Raw genomic sequence first — 15,320 nt, 5'->3', positions numbered from 1 at the left:
TTACACCGTCTACGCTCAGTTTATTGTGCACAAGTTTGACTTTCGAGCCATTATTTCTTTCTAGAGTAGAACTGTTCCAAAGCTTCTTTCGAATTTCTCGAACTCTACGTGAGAAATCTTGCGATATTGAAACAGCTGTACCCTTCAATTTGAATGCAGCCTGAAAAATTGACATATTTTCACAATAATCGAGCAACCAAAGCATGGCCGATCGTGCATGGCTAACATTTCTGTTTACAATTCATTGGAATTTTTCAATATTCGCCACAGAAATACCCAGTTTGCTGTGAAACAAATCTTTTACTCTCTCTTCAAGATCCTGAGAAGATTGACTGCTTGGTTTGTCAAGGTCGTAAATGACCAAGTTGTTTCTTCGACTACGATTTTCGAGGTCATCTAGTTTTTCAACAATGGAGGCTAGATATGCTCTAACCGTAGACATCGCAGTCTCCATATCCTGGACCCGCATAGTAACTACGCTTAGATTACGCAGTTGGCGCTCTAAACCATCAACACGATCAGTTAATGAACTGACTTGCTTGCCAATCTCTTTCTGAGACGCCTGTACATCTTGTATAACTGTTTTCAAGTAATTTTGACCGGCAAGAAGTTTCAGCAATATTTCCTTCTCGGTAGGGCCAGGGTTGGCCTCAATGTCGCCACAATGCAAAAGATTTACAGGAATATTTTTAAGTCGAGCAAGAAGGCATTCAAGACACAGTGGGAAAGGCAGCAGCAGTAAAAACCTATTATCGCTACGACAGCAGGCCGTCAGCAAATATCTACGTAGAAAAAGGGGCTCCTGCTCATGCTGCCCATTTCGCTGCTGCGTTGCCCACTGGAGTAGCACGGTGCAGGCTTCACATTTAAGTCCTCCTGCAGGGTCACGTGAGTCGACGTCATCCATGGCTGATCCCGTGTGTACGCTGTGATGTCAGGGCTCGATATCTTGTTGACGTGGCACATGTCACCGGGATCCGATAACTGGATGTGAAGCCGTACTATGTCGTGATTCCACGAGGCAGTTGCAGTGCGGCAGCCCAACAAGAGTTCGCACTCTGCCAGCAGAGCCGCAACCTGGAATACGTAGAAAAAGGGCTTCCTGAGCATGTCGCCCATTTCGCTGCTGCGTTGCCCACTTCAGGGGCGTCCGAGGAAGAAATTCAGTACATCAAATGAGAAAGGAACTATTTCTACATTTTCAAACTTATTTGGAGGAGCACTAAATGACATTTCCAAATGACGTTTCCAAATCTTATTGAGCGCTTGCTACAGTCCGTGAACAAAACGTCGACTTTCCCACCGAGGTCAAGTACGGATCAAAGTTGATGCACATGTCACAAGTTGGGTTATAAGAGAGCGTCAGCTGAACGCGGTTACAGCGCGCTCCGCTCACACCGGAATGCGACGGCAATTTTCACGCAACCTCTTGGCGGGAACGCTAGCGCGCGTGCGCCCAATGCCGGCAGCGGCACGAAGGTCGATCGCTTAAGAGGAAGCTTTAGCTCGGGTGCTCCTATCTAAATACATTTAAAAGGAGAATTCGTTTTTCTCGGCAACCACTGCACCAAATTTGACGGGGTTTGCTGCATTTAAAAGAACAACTTAAAATCTAGTGACAGTTGGTTCCGAATTTTCGATTTAGCTTGTCATTTTTTTATAAAAAAAATTGGAAAAGGTCGCAAATTTTCAGAGAACGAAACTATGAAGTTTACAACTTCGTAACCCAGCAAGAAAAAATTATATCGCAATTGATTCTGAGAATTGTATCTGATAGCACATCTAAAGCGGACAAAATTGATATGTTACACATGATCCTCAAAAAATGTGTCAATGTGTTATTACAACTTTTGCAAAACCCTCGTAAATAACGTAACAAATTCACGTAAGATGTAAAATGACATATCAAATTTGTCCGCTTTGAATGGTATAATGGATGCCGTTTACAGAATCCCGATATCTGTTTTTGATGAAGAGCTATTAGTTTGTAAACATCGTGCTTACTATGCAACATTGCATACTATGCAATGCCGACTATGCCATATTTTTACTTGGAACGCTACATTGCGAAAATGAAGCCACAAATTGAGTCAGAACGTATTTTTTTTTCATTTTTAGCATGACATTAAGCGAAAGTTTAGGTTTTATTTCTTATCAGAATATTTTTATCATCTAGTATACACACATACCAAGCCCCTATTGTGAATATATTCCTCATGTAAATGTTACTTTCTTTAATAAAAGATATTAAAAAAGGGGCAATTGTCGACTTTTCCTTACGGCTAAAGATTATGTGAATTAAAATAGAAAGTAATAAACGACAATAGTGACGAAAGAGTATCGTCTGGCGACAATTTAAAGAAATATTCGCAGCAACAGGTCAAAGCAATAACTTTGTAGAAATTTTTCTGCCTGGCATAGTTTCACTTGTGTGCGCAACCTTCAAAGCGTCCTCACGGCGCGATGGAGTCACGGAAGAACATGATTGTCACCCGAAGTGCAAGATTTGCGGCGGAGACCACGAAACGGCAGGCAAGGAATGTAAGAAGAAGCTCCGTAATAACCCGCCTCCCTACCAAGTAAGAAGACAGCAGCTTGACAACGCTCGCGCCCGAGAGAATCACTGGAGCTCGAGCTCCGAAGACTTCCCCGCGCTGGTTACCACCTCGGACAGCTCACGGGGGCCCTCGCCTCGACAAAAACCTGGCCGGAGACGCTCTCGCTCTATCCTAAGATCGGGCTCTACATCCCGCTCTCGGTCACGGTCTCGGTCACGGTCTCGCTCCGTTAGGCGAATCACTTATGTCGCCGCGGCGAACGGAAGCAGCGCCTCGAATTCCTCACGCAACCCGAGCACTTCGGGCGAGACAGCGACGATACGGACTCTTGAACATAAAGTACAGGATCTACGGAGGACGATACAACAACCGGTAGCCGAGTGCAACACGCCAGAACTCGAGGAAAAAGTAGCGATGAGAGTAGAAGAAAGCATACTAAAACAGGTAGAAGCTAGAATAATGAAGCGGGTAGACGAACGGCTGCAAGCACATGAAGCGAAGATTCTTGACCTTGTTGAACAACGCCTTCAAGTCTTCGAGGAAACCCTCACTACAAAACTTCTCGCATCAGCAGACAGAACCATACAGACAGTGGTAACTAAAATCATGGAAAAGGTAGAGCCACTAACCCGTACGGTCACCACACTCGACGCCAAACTGGATGGCTTCATGGCACAACAACACAACTTCATGACATATGCTTACAAGAATTTCGTGACTCATGAACATCTGGCGGAGCAGTTAGGAACCAAGCGCAAAGGACGAAAGACAGCACGAGTGGAATCCGCGGAGGATTCTAGCTCGACAACACCAAACCACCTACTCCAGGTGGAGGACAACCACCAACATGGCGGCTCCCAAACGTAGACATACCGAGCCACTTCCCACCCTCCGCATTTGGCACTGGAATTGCAGATCCTATAGACCCCGCTCGGCCAACCTTCAAGAATATCTCAAAGCAAACAGTCCGGACATAATTGCGCTACAGGAAACCAACACCAAGAAAATAAAGCTTCCCGGCTACAACACTATGGCACACACTGCCCGCACCGCAATTCTTGTCAAGAAGACACTAACCGCACAGCCTCACGAAATTGAAGACACTGAAATTGAACACACCATAGTGGAGGTGTTGCCGACTCGCAAGAATCAACAGAGCCTATACCTGGTCAACCTTTACAGCCCGCCGCGGGAGCAGCTACTCCACTACGACCACTTCGTCCGGGACCTTCGCAAGAACGTTAATGGCAACCGGCTTGTTGTGGTAGGGGACTTTAACGCCCCACACGCCGCCTGGGGCTACCCCAATACCACCAAGAAAGGGGCACGGGTTCACGATGCCGCACAGCAGCACGGTCTTACGTTATGGAATGACCTGCTCCAACCCACCCGAGTGGGCAACAGCGTGTCGAGGGACACCAATCCTGATCTCACGTTCACTCGAGACGTGCGAAAGGCCACGTGGACCCGACTTCCGGACACGCTAGGGAGCGATCACCACATAATTCAAATCGAGGTTGAACAATCCCACCGCGCGCCCAAGACAGGAAAGGCACGACTCACCGACTGGAACGCGTATAGGAATGAGCTTGACAACGATTCGGACATCAAAAACATTGAAGCCTGGCTGAACGGTATCGTAGGGGCGGCTGACGGCCACACCAGGACGATTCAACTAGACGAGGACAATCCGGCGGTCGATAATCACCTGCTGCACTTATGGGAGGCTCGGCGATCGCTCCTCAAACGTTGGCGACGCCAAAAGCTCAACCGCAAGCTCCAGCGCCGAATCGCCCTGTTAAGCATGCAGGCACAGGAGTACGCTGAACAGCTAGCGAGTCAGAACTGGCGATCCTTCTGCGACCAACTTCAAGGGACCCTCAGCACAAAGAAGACTTGGCATATACTTCGAGCCCTGGTCGACGACACCCACACCAAAACCCAACAAAGACATACGATTCACCGACTAATCCACAACTATGGCGGCACAGAGGATCAGCTCCTCCAAGAACTTCAGACGAAGCTATACGGCTCAGCTAACCCACAAACAACTGCCACCAACCTTTCCACCCCCAGGGAGTACCAAGGAGCGCCGAACGAAGAGCTAGATCGGCCTTTCACACAGGCAGAGTTACAGGCGGCCCTTTCTAGGCTAACACGCAATACGAGCCCGGGCAAAGACAGAGTCACCAACAAGCACCTTCGACAGCTACCCCCTCGGGCGCTGACGGCTCTCCTTCGGTACTATAACGACTGCTGGATAAAGGGCGACCTACCAACAGCCTGGAAACACTCGGAGGTAACCATGGTACCCAAGCCAAACAAACCCATCTCCATCGCAAATCTCCGCCCCATCTCACTTACATCCTGCGCCGGGAAACTGCTTGAACACATGGTCAACGAGAGGCTCACCACATATCTCGAGGAAAACGATCGCTATCCGGACACCATGTTCGGCTTCCGCCAGATGCTTTCCACGCAGGACGTCCTCTTCCAGCTAAAGGAAGATATTCTTGACCATTTGAGCAAACACAGCAAGTCTTCCATTCTAGCTCTAGACGTAAAGGGCGCCTTTGATAACGTGAGCCATGAAGCCATTCTCCGTAACCTAGAAGATATCGGCTGCGGTGCCAAAACATACGCCTACATGAGCGCTTTCCTCACCAACCGTACGGCCACGGTGGGGATTGCCAACCTCCGGAGCAAGGCATTTCACCTACCTAACAGGGGTACGCCACAAGGTTCGGTAGTCTCGCCACTCCTCTTCAACGTGGCCCTCCTCAAACTTCCCCGCCTCCTAGACACCGTCCCAGGCATATTCCATGCTCTATATGCAGATGATATCACACTGTGGACGAGAGGCACGAGCACGGGGGAACAGGAGACCCGTCTTCAGGAGGCGGTCAACATCATCGAACGATACCTGAACACCTGCGGCCTCCACTGTGCCCCGGAGAAATCCGAGCTGTTAGTACTCGGGGCACGCACCCGGGGCCGGCCCCCAAGCCACGACGCACCGGACCCACAAGTCCTTCTTCAGGGAGTCCCGATACCGAAGGTCGACTCACTTCGAATTCTCGGAGTCCATATACACAAGGACGGCTCCGGCTCCGCCACACTCCCTAGGCTACACAACACCGTGGCACAGCTTACTCATCTGATACGACAGGTGGCCAATCGCCGCAATGGCCTCAAAGAGCACGAAACTTTGCAAATGGTACAAGCCCTCCTTTACAGCCGCATTACATACGGAACTCCTTACCTCAACCTGAAGACGGCCGAGAAACAAAAGCTAAACCTTCTCATACGAAAGGCCACGAAGCTCGCCCTAGGACTACCGACAACCGCCTCCACTGACCGATTGCTTCGCATGGGAGTTCACAACTCCTGGGAAGAACTTGCGGAAGCGCACCTTATCAACCAGATCGAGAGACTCAAGCTAACAACCACAGGCCGAGCAGTCCTCCGACGCACAGGTTACGTAACCAACCCAGAACACGATGACGAATGCAAGGAAAAGATCACGCCGAAGCTCCGGGAATGTCTACAAGTTCTTCAGATACCTCGAAACATGCATCCAGAACACCATCGAGGCAGACGGCTCGCCAGGGTAAATGCCATCAGACGCAAGCACCGTAACGACCCGCAGGCGCGCTACGTGGACGCAGCCAAGTATCCGGGCCGAAATGCCTTCGCCATCAGCGTCACAGACCACAAGGGTACGACACTGGCGTTGGCGACCATTCTCGCCAAACGCGCCGACACAGCTGAGGAGGCCGCTATAGCACTCGCCACCCACACAAGTGAGCATGCCATAGTGGTCTTCACCGACTCTCAAGCAGCAGCACGTAACTACATGAAGGGCAGGATCTCTATAAAAGCGATCAACATACTGAAACGTGGCGACACTCCTCCCCCCTACACCTGCATCATGTGGGTTCCGGGACATGAGGGACTCGAGGGGAATGAAGCGGCACACGCCGCGGCCCGCGCAAGCGTCAACCGGTCCTCCCCGCACGAGAATCTATGCATGTCCCACCCACCCAAATCAGCGGAGGAAACAGAAACAATACCGCTAACTTATCAAGCACTACTGCAGCACTATCGCCTTGGACGCAGGGTATACCCTCCACCACATCCACAACTAACGAGAAACGAAGGCACTGACTACAGGCGACTCCAGAGCAATACCTTCACCCATGGAAGCTTACTGCATCATTTCCACCCGACGCTATACAGCTACACCTGTCCACACTGCAACGTGCCAGACAGCCTGGCACACCTCCTACTGCAATGCAAGAAAACCCGAGAAACCACCACAGCGGCACCACTAGTAGCCCCAGCAGACGCTGACCAAAACTTCCTCGCTGAAACGTGGGAGGCTGCGATCTCCAAGCCTGACCTGGTCGACCAGCGCGAACTAGTCGCCCGGGCCCGGAGGGCGATCCAAGCCAGAGGGTTTCTGGAATAAGGGACCCTCCCACCTCGACTGACAAGTCACTGCTTAAAATAAAGGTTTCATTCTCTCTCTCTCTCTCTCTTTCAGAAAAGTCGCTTGAATAATTACTTCCCACATTGAGGTAAGACAGCATGATTTTTTTCAGCAGAATCGCAGATGGTCGATAAAACACCGAGTACACTTGAGATGGAATGACCCATATATATATATATATATATATATATATATATATATATATATATATATATATATACATATATATATATATATATATATATATATATATATATATATATATATATTTCGCGGCCTACTGCTCTCCCGGTTGTGCCGACCATTAACCTAAGAGATTAACAGAGCGTGTGCTTGGGTTAGCATCGTCAAATAAAATGAGCGGGCTTTTTTTTCCTTGCAATTTTTTTACTCGCCGTGGCTCTCGTTCCTTTAGCTAACGGGCGATGGCGCAGCCTGTCCACGTGGGAGAGCACGGTTTCTCGGGGTCACGGAGGAAGGAAACTAAGGAGAGGCCCTACCCCCTCCGCGCGCTAGGAGAAAAGTGTGGCGGAAATGACGTAGTAGGTTCTCATTTTTTTTGCTGCTTTTTTTTTTGTTGTATAGCCACGCCTTTCGGGCCACAGTGGCGGCGTTGTTATGGTTTTGAGCGCTCACACGTGTTGCTCTGGTAGGTTTCGGGCCGTGGCAAAGGCGCTGAGTGGGCGGGTTTGCGTTAGTCACCGTGTCTCGTTGCGCTGTGTTACCTGCACCGTGCTCTGCCAGATGTTGCGCGAGCGCGCGCGCTCCGCGCGCGACACCACGCGCAGCGCGGCGTGGTTTCGCGAAAGATGTAAACAAGAGAGGAGGGTGGCCCAAAAGGCGGAGCATCGCCATGAGCAACGCCAAATTCCGGCTTCACTTTTGCTTCACAAAGAGTGACGTCAGGGCCTCTCCTCCTTCCTCCGTGCTCGGGGTGCAAGGACGGCAGAAGCCGGCGAGTGATTACTTCCGCCTTTCCTCATGGCCGTTCTTTCGAGGTCGACAGCTTCTGCGCTCGCTTTCGCCACTCTAGGGCCGAGGAGGCTCTTATCCCCTGCGCTCATCGGAAGCCGCCTTGCGTCGCATCAACATCGACCTAAAAGCCGCATATAGGTAACCAGGCGCCCGGAGTTAAATCGCCGACTTTTGGAAATGGATCACCTGACTGCGCAGCAAACGGCTGCGTACTTGGCTCGACTCGGTGTTCTCGAGGGAGAGCCCATCACCGCAAACCTCAACACGCTTGGAATTCTCGTAGAAGCGCAGCTGCAACGCGTGACCTTCGAGAACATCGACGCGTTGCTGGGCCGAACAATTGCGCTCGATGTCAACTCGCTGTTCGCCAAAATTGTCGAACGCGGACGCGGCGGCTACTGCTTCGAGCTCAACTCCCTGTTCGCCCGTCTTCTCCAGGCACTGGGCTACCGGCTTCGTCTACGCATGGCTCGCGTTCACTGGGGTCTTCCTCGGGAAGCACCGATGCCGCTGCAGCAGCACGTCGTACTCGTAGTGGAGCTCGCCGAGGGCGACTACCTCGTCGATGTCGGATTCGGTGCGGCCAACCCGTACGTTCCTCTGCCCCTGAATGAAGCAGAAGGGAGCCACCCGTACAGGCTACGGATGCTGGGCGCTGAAGAAGACTGCGAACCGGGCACTCTGGAACTTTGCATCCGAGGCCGCGATGAGTGGATACGGATGTACCGCATCGAACCCCGTGATCAGCGTTGGCGCGACTGCCTGCCGCTCAACTGGTACACGTGCACACATCCCGAGTCCGTAATGCGACGTATGCTCATTATGGGTCGCACTGACGGGGAAGCGTGGCTAAGCTTGTTCAACGGTCGGTACAGGCGCCGCCTGCGTCGCTCTGGTTGCGACGCCGTGGAGAAACGCGATATCAGGGACGTCGACGAATTGCTTCGCCTGATGCAGAACGAGTTCCGCCTTCGCCTGTGTTCTGAGAAAGACTTGGAACTCCTGCGCGCTCGCTTGGCAACGCTTCTGGTCGAGGAAGTTCAATTTTGACATTGCGCAATTGGCGGCTGCCGTGTGTTGGGGAGACGCCGAACTTCAATAAGTGACAGGTGTTGGCGGCCGTAACGACGCACAAGAGCCACACAACTATACGTCATAACCACAGGAACAACTCCTAAGCACTGTTATTACTGAATGCTTGAGTGTAGCGCACATAGTAATAAATATTTCAAGCATTTTTCAATTCATTGCCGTGTTCGGCGGCGAGACCGACGAGCTAATTGCGATCTGTACGGTGCATTGGAATTTACGCATTTTTTTGTTCTGCTGTGATGACATCTTGAGACAAGGACAAATCAATAGTAGCAACATCTATGTAGGGGGGGTAGAGTAGCCAGAAAGCAAAACAACAGACACGTAAGAATCGTACGGATCATTTATGCAATAATGAAGGGGTTAATTAAATTCTCTACAAATTCATGTGGTGCGTACATTTGTTTTTCATCCTACGAAACGTATATCATGCAGCGTTTATGCAGTACACGTAGCTTGCATAATTCACAAGCTACGGTAAAATGCAAAAAACCAAATCAGACGGATGCTCACTGTGAGGCATCGACGCAGCAACTTCACCAGGGGTGCTATTTTGTAGGAATGCCTTTCTTTATGCCAATGCCTTTTCGCCTGACGTCACCGATTTTGGAAATGGTGGTTGCGTACGCACGACGTTTTTTGGATAGTCCAATCAGAAGCTCCCTTCATTGGCCGGATGTTTCTTTCGTGTTCTCTTCTCTTTTCCCGGGGCTGTATAGCAAATTCGTCTTGTAAAACAACACTTAATAAAAGCGGACTTCCATGCTGCGTAAAGCAAATTCATTTTGTAACCTTACAACGTAAGAGCTGCCGCAGCTTGAAGAAATGCAAACGCAAGTACTCCTATTTTTGAAGCCATAGCCACATATTGGTCGGATGTGCATCCAAGCCATGCCGTTGAGCGCACGCAAAAATGGCGGCCTCTATTTACCCAACAGCTGACAGCCGCTAGCGTGTCCGTAACGCAGCGCAACTAATTGCGGCCCACAGCGGTATACCTGCATCTGAAAAGAATCTGCGCTGCTTGCAGGAGCCGTGAGATACAGCAGAGTGAGGTGAGTAAATATTGCTCTTGTAGTGCTTACGTTGTCGTGTGGTTTTCGGTGCATCATCGTGTCTGACGTGTGATAATTTCTTCTTTACGAAGGGCCAACAAGAATTAACCGTAACACACGAGGACAAACTTTGCAACATAGTGGATCGAGAACTGTCAAGGCACTCAGCACCTTTCATTAGAGCACCGCCACGACAGAACAATAGCCCCGTCAATGTGATCGCAGCAACGGTAATACTTCCTGGGCCTGGCGCCCCTGCACTGACGGTTACGCTCCGAGAAAGAAGCTGCTACAACGGTAAATGTGAGTAGCTTCTTTACCTTTTCTATATTAGTGGTATAAAAAGGCAAAAAATAATCAATTCGTAGTGAGCACTCTATGCAGGCGCTTAGCTTAGACAGAATGTTTGCCTGTAAATTTCTTACTGTGTTGCGGGCCGGCTGAAATTCCCAAGTTTGAAAATCGAAAATGGCGGCAGCTAAAGGGCCCAGAGTTTCAAAAGAACAAACGGATATTCTGGTGCAGTTCATCGAGCAGCACCCATACCTGGCGAGAGCTTCGACAGAGTTCTCGCCACGTATGACTGCTGCTCGAAAGAACGAGCTATGGGAGGAGGTGGCGGCAGTGTTAAACGGACAGGGCCCAGCGGTAATGTCAACGAGCCGTTGGCGGAACCACTGGGCCAAAATGGCTCATAAGGCTAAGAAAGAAGCGGCCAGGGCCGCGAGCGAGAAGAGGTGAGCTTTCTAATGATGCTGACAGTAACGTCGTTTCACGTAGTTGTTGTCGTTGTTGTGTTTGCAGGGCCACTGGAGGCGGCAGAGTAGGTGGAGTGGACGGCCGCGTCCTCGACATCCTTGGGAGGACAGGCGGCCTCCTTGTTTCCCCCCCCCCCCCAGTACTTCGCCGATAGCGAGGTGCGTACATTGGGTTTAAAAAGTGTTGTTTGTGCTGCTGTAGCCTCACGAATTTTCAGCATTACATTGTAATACAATATTCCAAAATCTCTTCAGCCATGTTTTTTTCGTTTTTTGTGCAAGTTACGATATAGGCTATGTACTCTGAGCAGCAACTTGTGTAAATGATGCTCATTGCACACACTGCTCGCAATGCTGAACACTACTCTGACTGCAGGACACAAGTTCGGAGGATGCTGCAGGGCCCTCCCGCAGTGCACCAGCAACAACTGCGTTTGTGGTGTCGGGTCCTGCAGCTGTTGCTGGGCCAAGTGGCCTTACACGTAAGTCAGTGACCCAGTTTTTGTTGTAGCATTGTTTTCAGTTGCTGTATGACCTTGCTATGAAGTAGCCCACTGTGCTGTTACCACCTTTGTGTCCAGCATTCAGCTCTTATTCATGGAGCAGAAATGCAAGCCTACAAATGACATGATGTAATAGAGATTCCTTGTGCTTCTTATAGGTTACTGTAACCAGCAACTTTCTGTGACATCTTTTGCTCCAACTATGCGACTGCCTTGTGTATCATAATTGTAGCTATGCAGCTACAATGACATTTCGAAGTGACTGGTTAGGACAGTCAAGCTGTGTGGGTCGGATAACAGTGGATGAGCAGTGTTTGTTTTTGTCTTGCATGAAGAGCAACCGACCCTCCAGCAGCCACCCTCCCAGCCGACCCCCCAGCCTACCCCACGAGAGCCGCAGGCACACCCCCATAGGCAGTCGAGGCAGCAGGACCTCGAGGGCGCCGTCCAGATGGCTACTACCGAATACGTTCGGCAGGGCTAGTCGGCGGAAGCCAGGGCACAGGAGGAGGCCCGCTTCCGCCGACAAATGCTGGAGCAAAACCAGCGGGTATGTGTAAGGCCACAGACGTATATTTTTCTGCGTATGAAATTGACGAGCATATGACCTCTCCAACAATTAATCAGTAAACAAACATAATGTATGCATACAGTGCTGTGCTGATCATATCTTGTACGCATTTGCGTGGAATAATATGTGTCAATATTTACGCAATTATGTCGCAAAAAGAAAGAAGTGGCATTAGGTTCAGGGAAGCAGGTATAACCATGTAAGACATCTTAATGGAATGGGACTGCACAAATTTGATGGGCCAGAAAGATATATTCAGTGTTTCAATATACAGTGACAATAGCCTGCAAATGCGGATGAATTCAACACACCAAGGCCTTGTCACTGAGCTTATATAATTAAACTAATTACACATCTTATTCGCTAACAGCACCACGAGGCCCATATGGACGTCCTGCGCCAGCAGCATACCGTCCATATGGATGTCCTGCGGCAGCAACATGCTGTCCACATGGAGGGACTGCAACAGCTGAGGGAGGTGGTTGGCAGCATGCGCGACGTTCAGCAGCAGCGGCTGGCAGTGGAACGGCGCTCACAGGAGACAAACCAGCGTCTCCTGCAGCTGCTGCTGGCTGCACTGGCCCATGGTGGCAGCCAAGTCCCTCCCCCCTCTCAGGACCAACATGTTTAAATAAGTACTAGCATAAACAAGGAATTTTACACCATTTTTTTATTAGCTTAAATTTTGCTGTTGTAGTAATGATGATATGAAGGCCGGATATTGCTAGTTTGCAAGAAATAATTGCTCAAGTCACCTTTTCATGCAACCACAAGTAGCATAGCCGTTGCAGCATGATTTTTTTGTTTGAAGTTGTACTTCAGCAATAAGAGCGCCCACACTATCACGCTCACCTGCACAAGTGCCAGCAAGCCTGATGGTACATTAGTCTGACTGCGGCATTGCAATTATGAGGTGCCTAGTTGTTGTCATGTCAAGTTAAGCACGAAGCAACACTGCAAATGTTCTACAATTTAATCCTGTGTCATCAAATGGTGACAGTTTCGCGCCTTAATGTAATGTCAAACGGAACCTCTGAATATGCACAGCAAAAAGAAAAAGTTCTGAAAATTTCTTGCCTATGCGCCTTCACCTCATTTGTAATGTGTATTTTTTTTGCATATTTATGTACATATTATACATGCTTTTTTTGGCATACAGGGCTGGAATGTCTTCTTTTCTTGTTTTTCATTATTATGTTTTGTTGCCATTCACTGATCTTTCACGGTTGATATTTCTTTTTTGTCGTGACATACGGGGCTTAATGTCTTCTTTTTCATTAGTACGTTTTGTTGTCGTGACATACAGGGCTTGACGTCTTCTTTTCTTGTTTATCATTACCACGTTTTGTTGTCATTCAGTGTTCTTTCATGGTTGTGATACATTGTACGTTTACCCCTCGTGTGCAATATTTATGCAGTTTCTCTTACTCAATATCAAAGCAAGCTGTTATGGCTTTCTTTTCCAGTATGGAACTCCACGACAGCATGTTCCTTTCACACGTAGTGATGTACCTACACATTTTGCAGTGATATTCTTCTGTTGATGCGTGATTTAAGCACCAGCACCTGTTTTTTTTCAGGTGCAGTTTAAGCCAGTTGCTATTTCTGCATATTTGTGCAGCGTACAACACTTTCCTTACACGATGCCTGCCGTTACCTGTGATATTTTATGATGCAGTTACCTGTGAATCTTTCAGATGCAAGAACAATGTGATGCAATATTTATTACAACTTGTCTGTGATATGTTGCATATGCCTCTACTGCTGCAGTACTCACTATTCTCGCACTTATTCAATGTAGAGACTGTCGCACGTGATGTGTACATAAAGTGTTACCATAAAAAATGTCTATGTTGAAGGGTGAAATAATACAGAAAGGTGCAGTGTTCCTCTGGTGCTTTTATTTGCATGGCGCTACTGTATTTGCAGTGCTAGCTTGCACTGTGGAAATGTAATTACACACTGCAATATTCCATTCACCGAGTTCAGCTATTTACAATTGAGGGCACTTTGTTGAAATCTATCAACTGCTCATGCGTGTACACACTTCACAGGAGCCACAGCATTTGACATGTCGGATGACCAATTGGACGGCATTTTCGTCACTACAAAGGAACTTTGCGGTTGTTGTGAGACAAAATGATGGAGGAACTAGAAGGTGCACGTGTAACAGCACGTTCAATGGAGCGGAAGGTGTGACGTACACTGTACATTTTGGCTTTTGGGAGCTTCTCTGCACGAGTAGAAAGCGAGTAGACAGGCGCTTATGTTTATCAATGCGTAAGGGAACACAGAACTCTCACCGATACGAGTAGAAATAATTATGACAACTGCAGGCTACATGCATGGCACGCAGGGCATCTAGGTCACGACAGCAGCAACAAGCAAATCATGGCAGACACTTTGAAAATACACTTATTTTTAGCTTGCTTTCAATCTTGTATGTCACCACTAAACATACTGTTTCACTTAGTATAAATGCAGGCCTTGCATAACGGTTCACTACACAACCTTTACATTTCTTGACAAGTCATGAATGCTTTGCATTACATAAACATCAACCACAACTTAGCATGGGACATCTGTCTGCAATTTCACAGCATGAAATGCACAACGCAATTATTTGGCATATGTTATGCTACAACTGTGTGCATGCACCTAGCGATGCTGACGCTGCTGTTGACGTCGCAGCTGCCGCCGAACACTCCTCAGGTAATGTATGTGCTGCGCACGGGTTGTCCCAAACATGCCAATCACAGAGTCACGGACCGCCCGGCCTCTCAAATAATTCATTCTCGACCCTGTGTTTCGGAGCAGACCTTGTGGAATGGGGTCGCCATTACCGCAGAGCTCAGTACTACTGCTGCTGCTGCTGTCGTCATCGCTGTCATCATCGCCCGAGTCTATGTTGCCCTCAGAAAGGCGAAGGTTGTGCAACGCAGCACATGCCGCGACAATGTTGGCTGCACGTTCCGGCTCGTAGAGGAGGGTGCGATATCGCTGAAGACAGCGGAAACGGCTCTTTAAGAGCCCAATGCACCTCTCCACTACGGAACGCATGGCGCCATGTGCTGTGTTGTACTGCCCCTCGGCTGTCTGCGCTGGAGGATGGCCAGGAACTGGGGTCAGGAGCCACGGCTCCAAGGGGTAGCCACTGTCACCTGCACGAAGATGGAAATAGTACATTGAGTACTCCTCTGACGAGAGGCAAGTTGTAAACTTAGGAAATCTACAGCAGGCTTCAGAGGTGAATCCCAAGTAAAAGCATGAGTTGAGCATGTCCATACCCGACACAAACGGTTAACAAATTTACAAG

The 15,320-nt window shown here is 49.1% G+C and overlaps 3 long non-coding RNA genes across 4 annotated transcripts; 2 read left to right on the top strand and 1 right to left on the bottom strand.

The window, feature by feature from the left end:
* Nucleotides 1-280: 280 nt before the first annotated feature.
* On the bottom strand, nt 281-9,896 carry LOC140219024 (uncharacterized). The gene is made up of 2 exons (XR_011895311.1): nt 9,631-9,896; nt 281-1,077 (listed from the first exon to the last, which is right to left on the bottom strand). It is a non-coding gene; the product is annotated as an uncharacterized lncRNA (long non-coding RNA).
* Nucleotides 9,897-10,029: 133 nt separating this feature from the next.
* Nucleotides 10,030-11,742, top strand: LOC140219023 (uncharacterized). Of its 2 annotated transcripts, XR_011895310.1 has the most exons (4): nt 10,030-10,172; nt 10,265-10,475; nt 10,977-11,089; nt 11,307-11,689. It is a non-coding gene; the product is annotated as an uncharacterized lncRNA (long non-coding RNA). The 2 variants fall into 2 exon arrangements; XR_011895309.1 differs by having other exon boundaries at nt 10,977-11,742.
* Nucleotides 11,743-11,779: 37 nt separating this feature from the next.
* LOC140219022 (uncharacterized) lies at nt 11,780-13,893 on the top strand. The gene is made up of 2 exons (XR_011895308.1): nt 11,780-11,983; nt 12,375-13,893. It is a non-coding gene; the product is annotated as an uncharacterized lncRNA (long non-coding RNA).
* The last annotated feature ends 1,427 nt before the right edge of the window (nt 13,894-15,320 follow it).

Source organism: Dermacentor andersoni, chromosome 6, assembly GCF_023375885.2.
Source record: "Dermacentor andersoni chromosome 6, qqDerAnde1_hic_scaffold, whole genome shotgun sequence".
NCBI lineage: Eukaryota > Metazoa > Arthropoda > Arachnida > Ixodida > Ixodidae > Dermacentor > Dermacentor andersoni.
The sequence above is the reverse complement of the archived record's forward strand: the minus strand, read 5'-3'. Positions and strand labels throughout refer to the sequence as shown.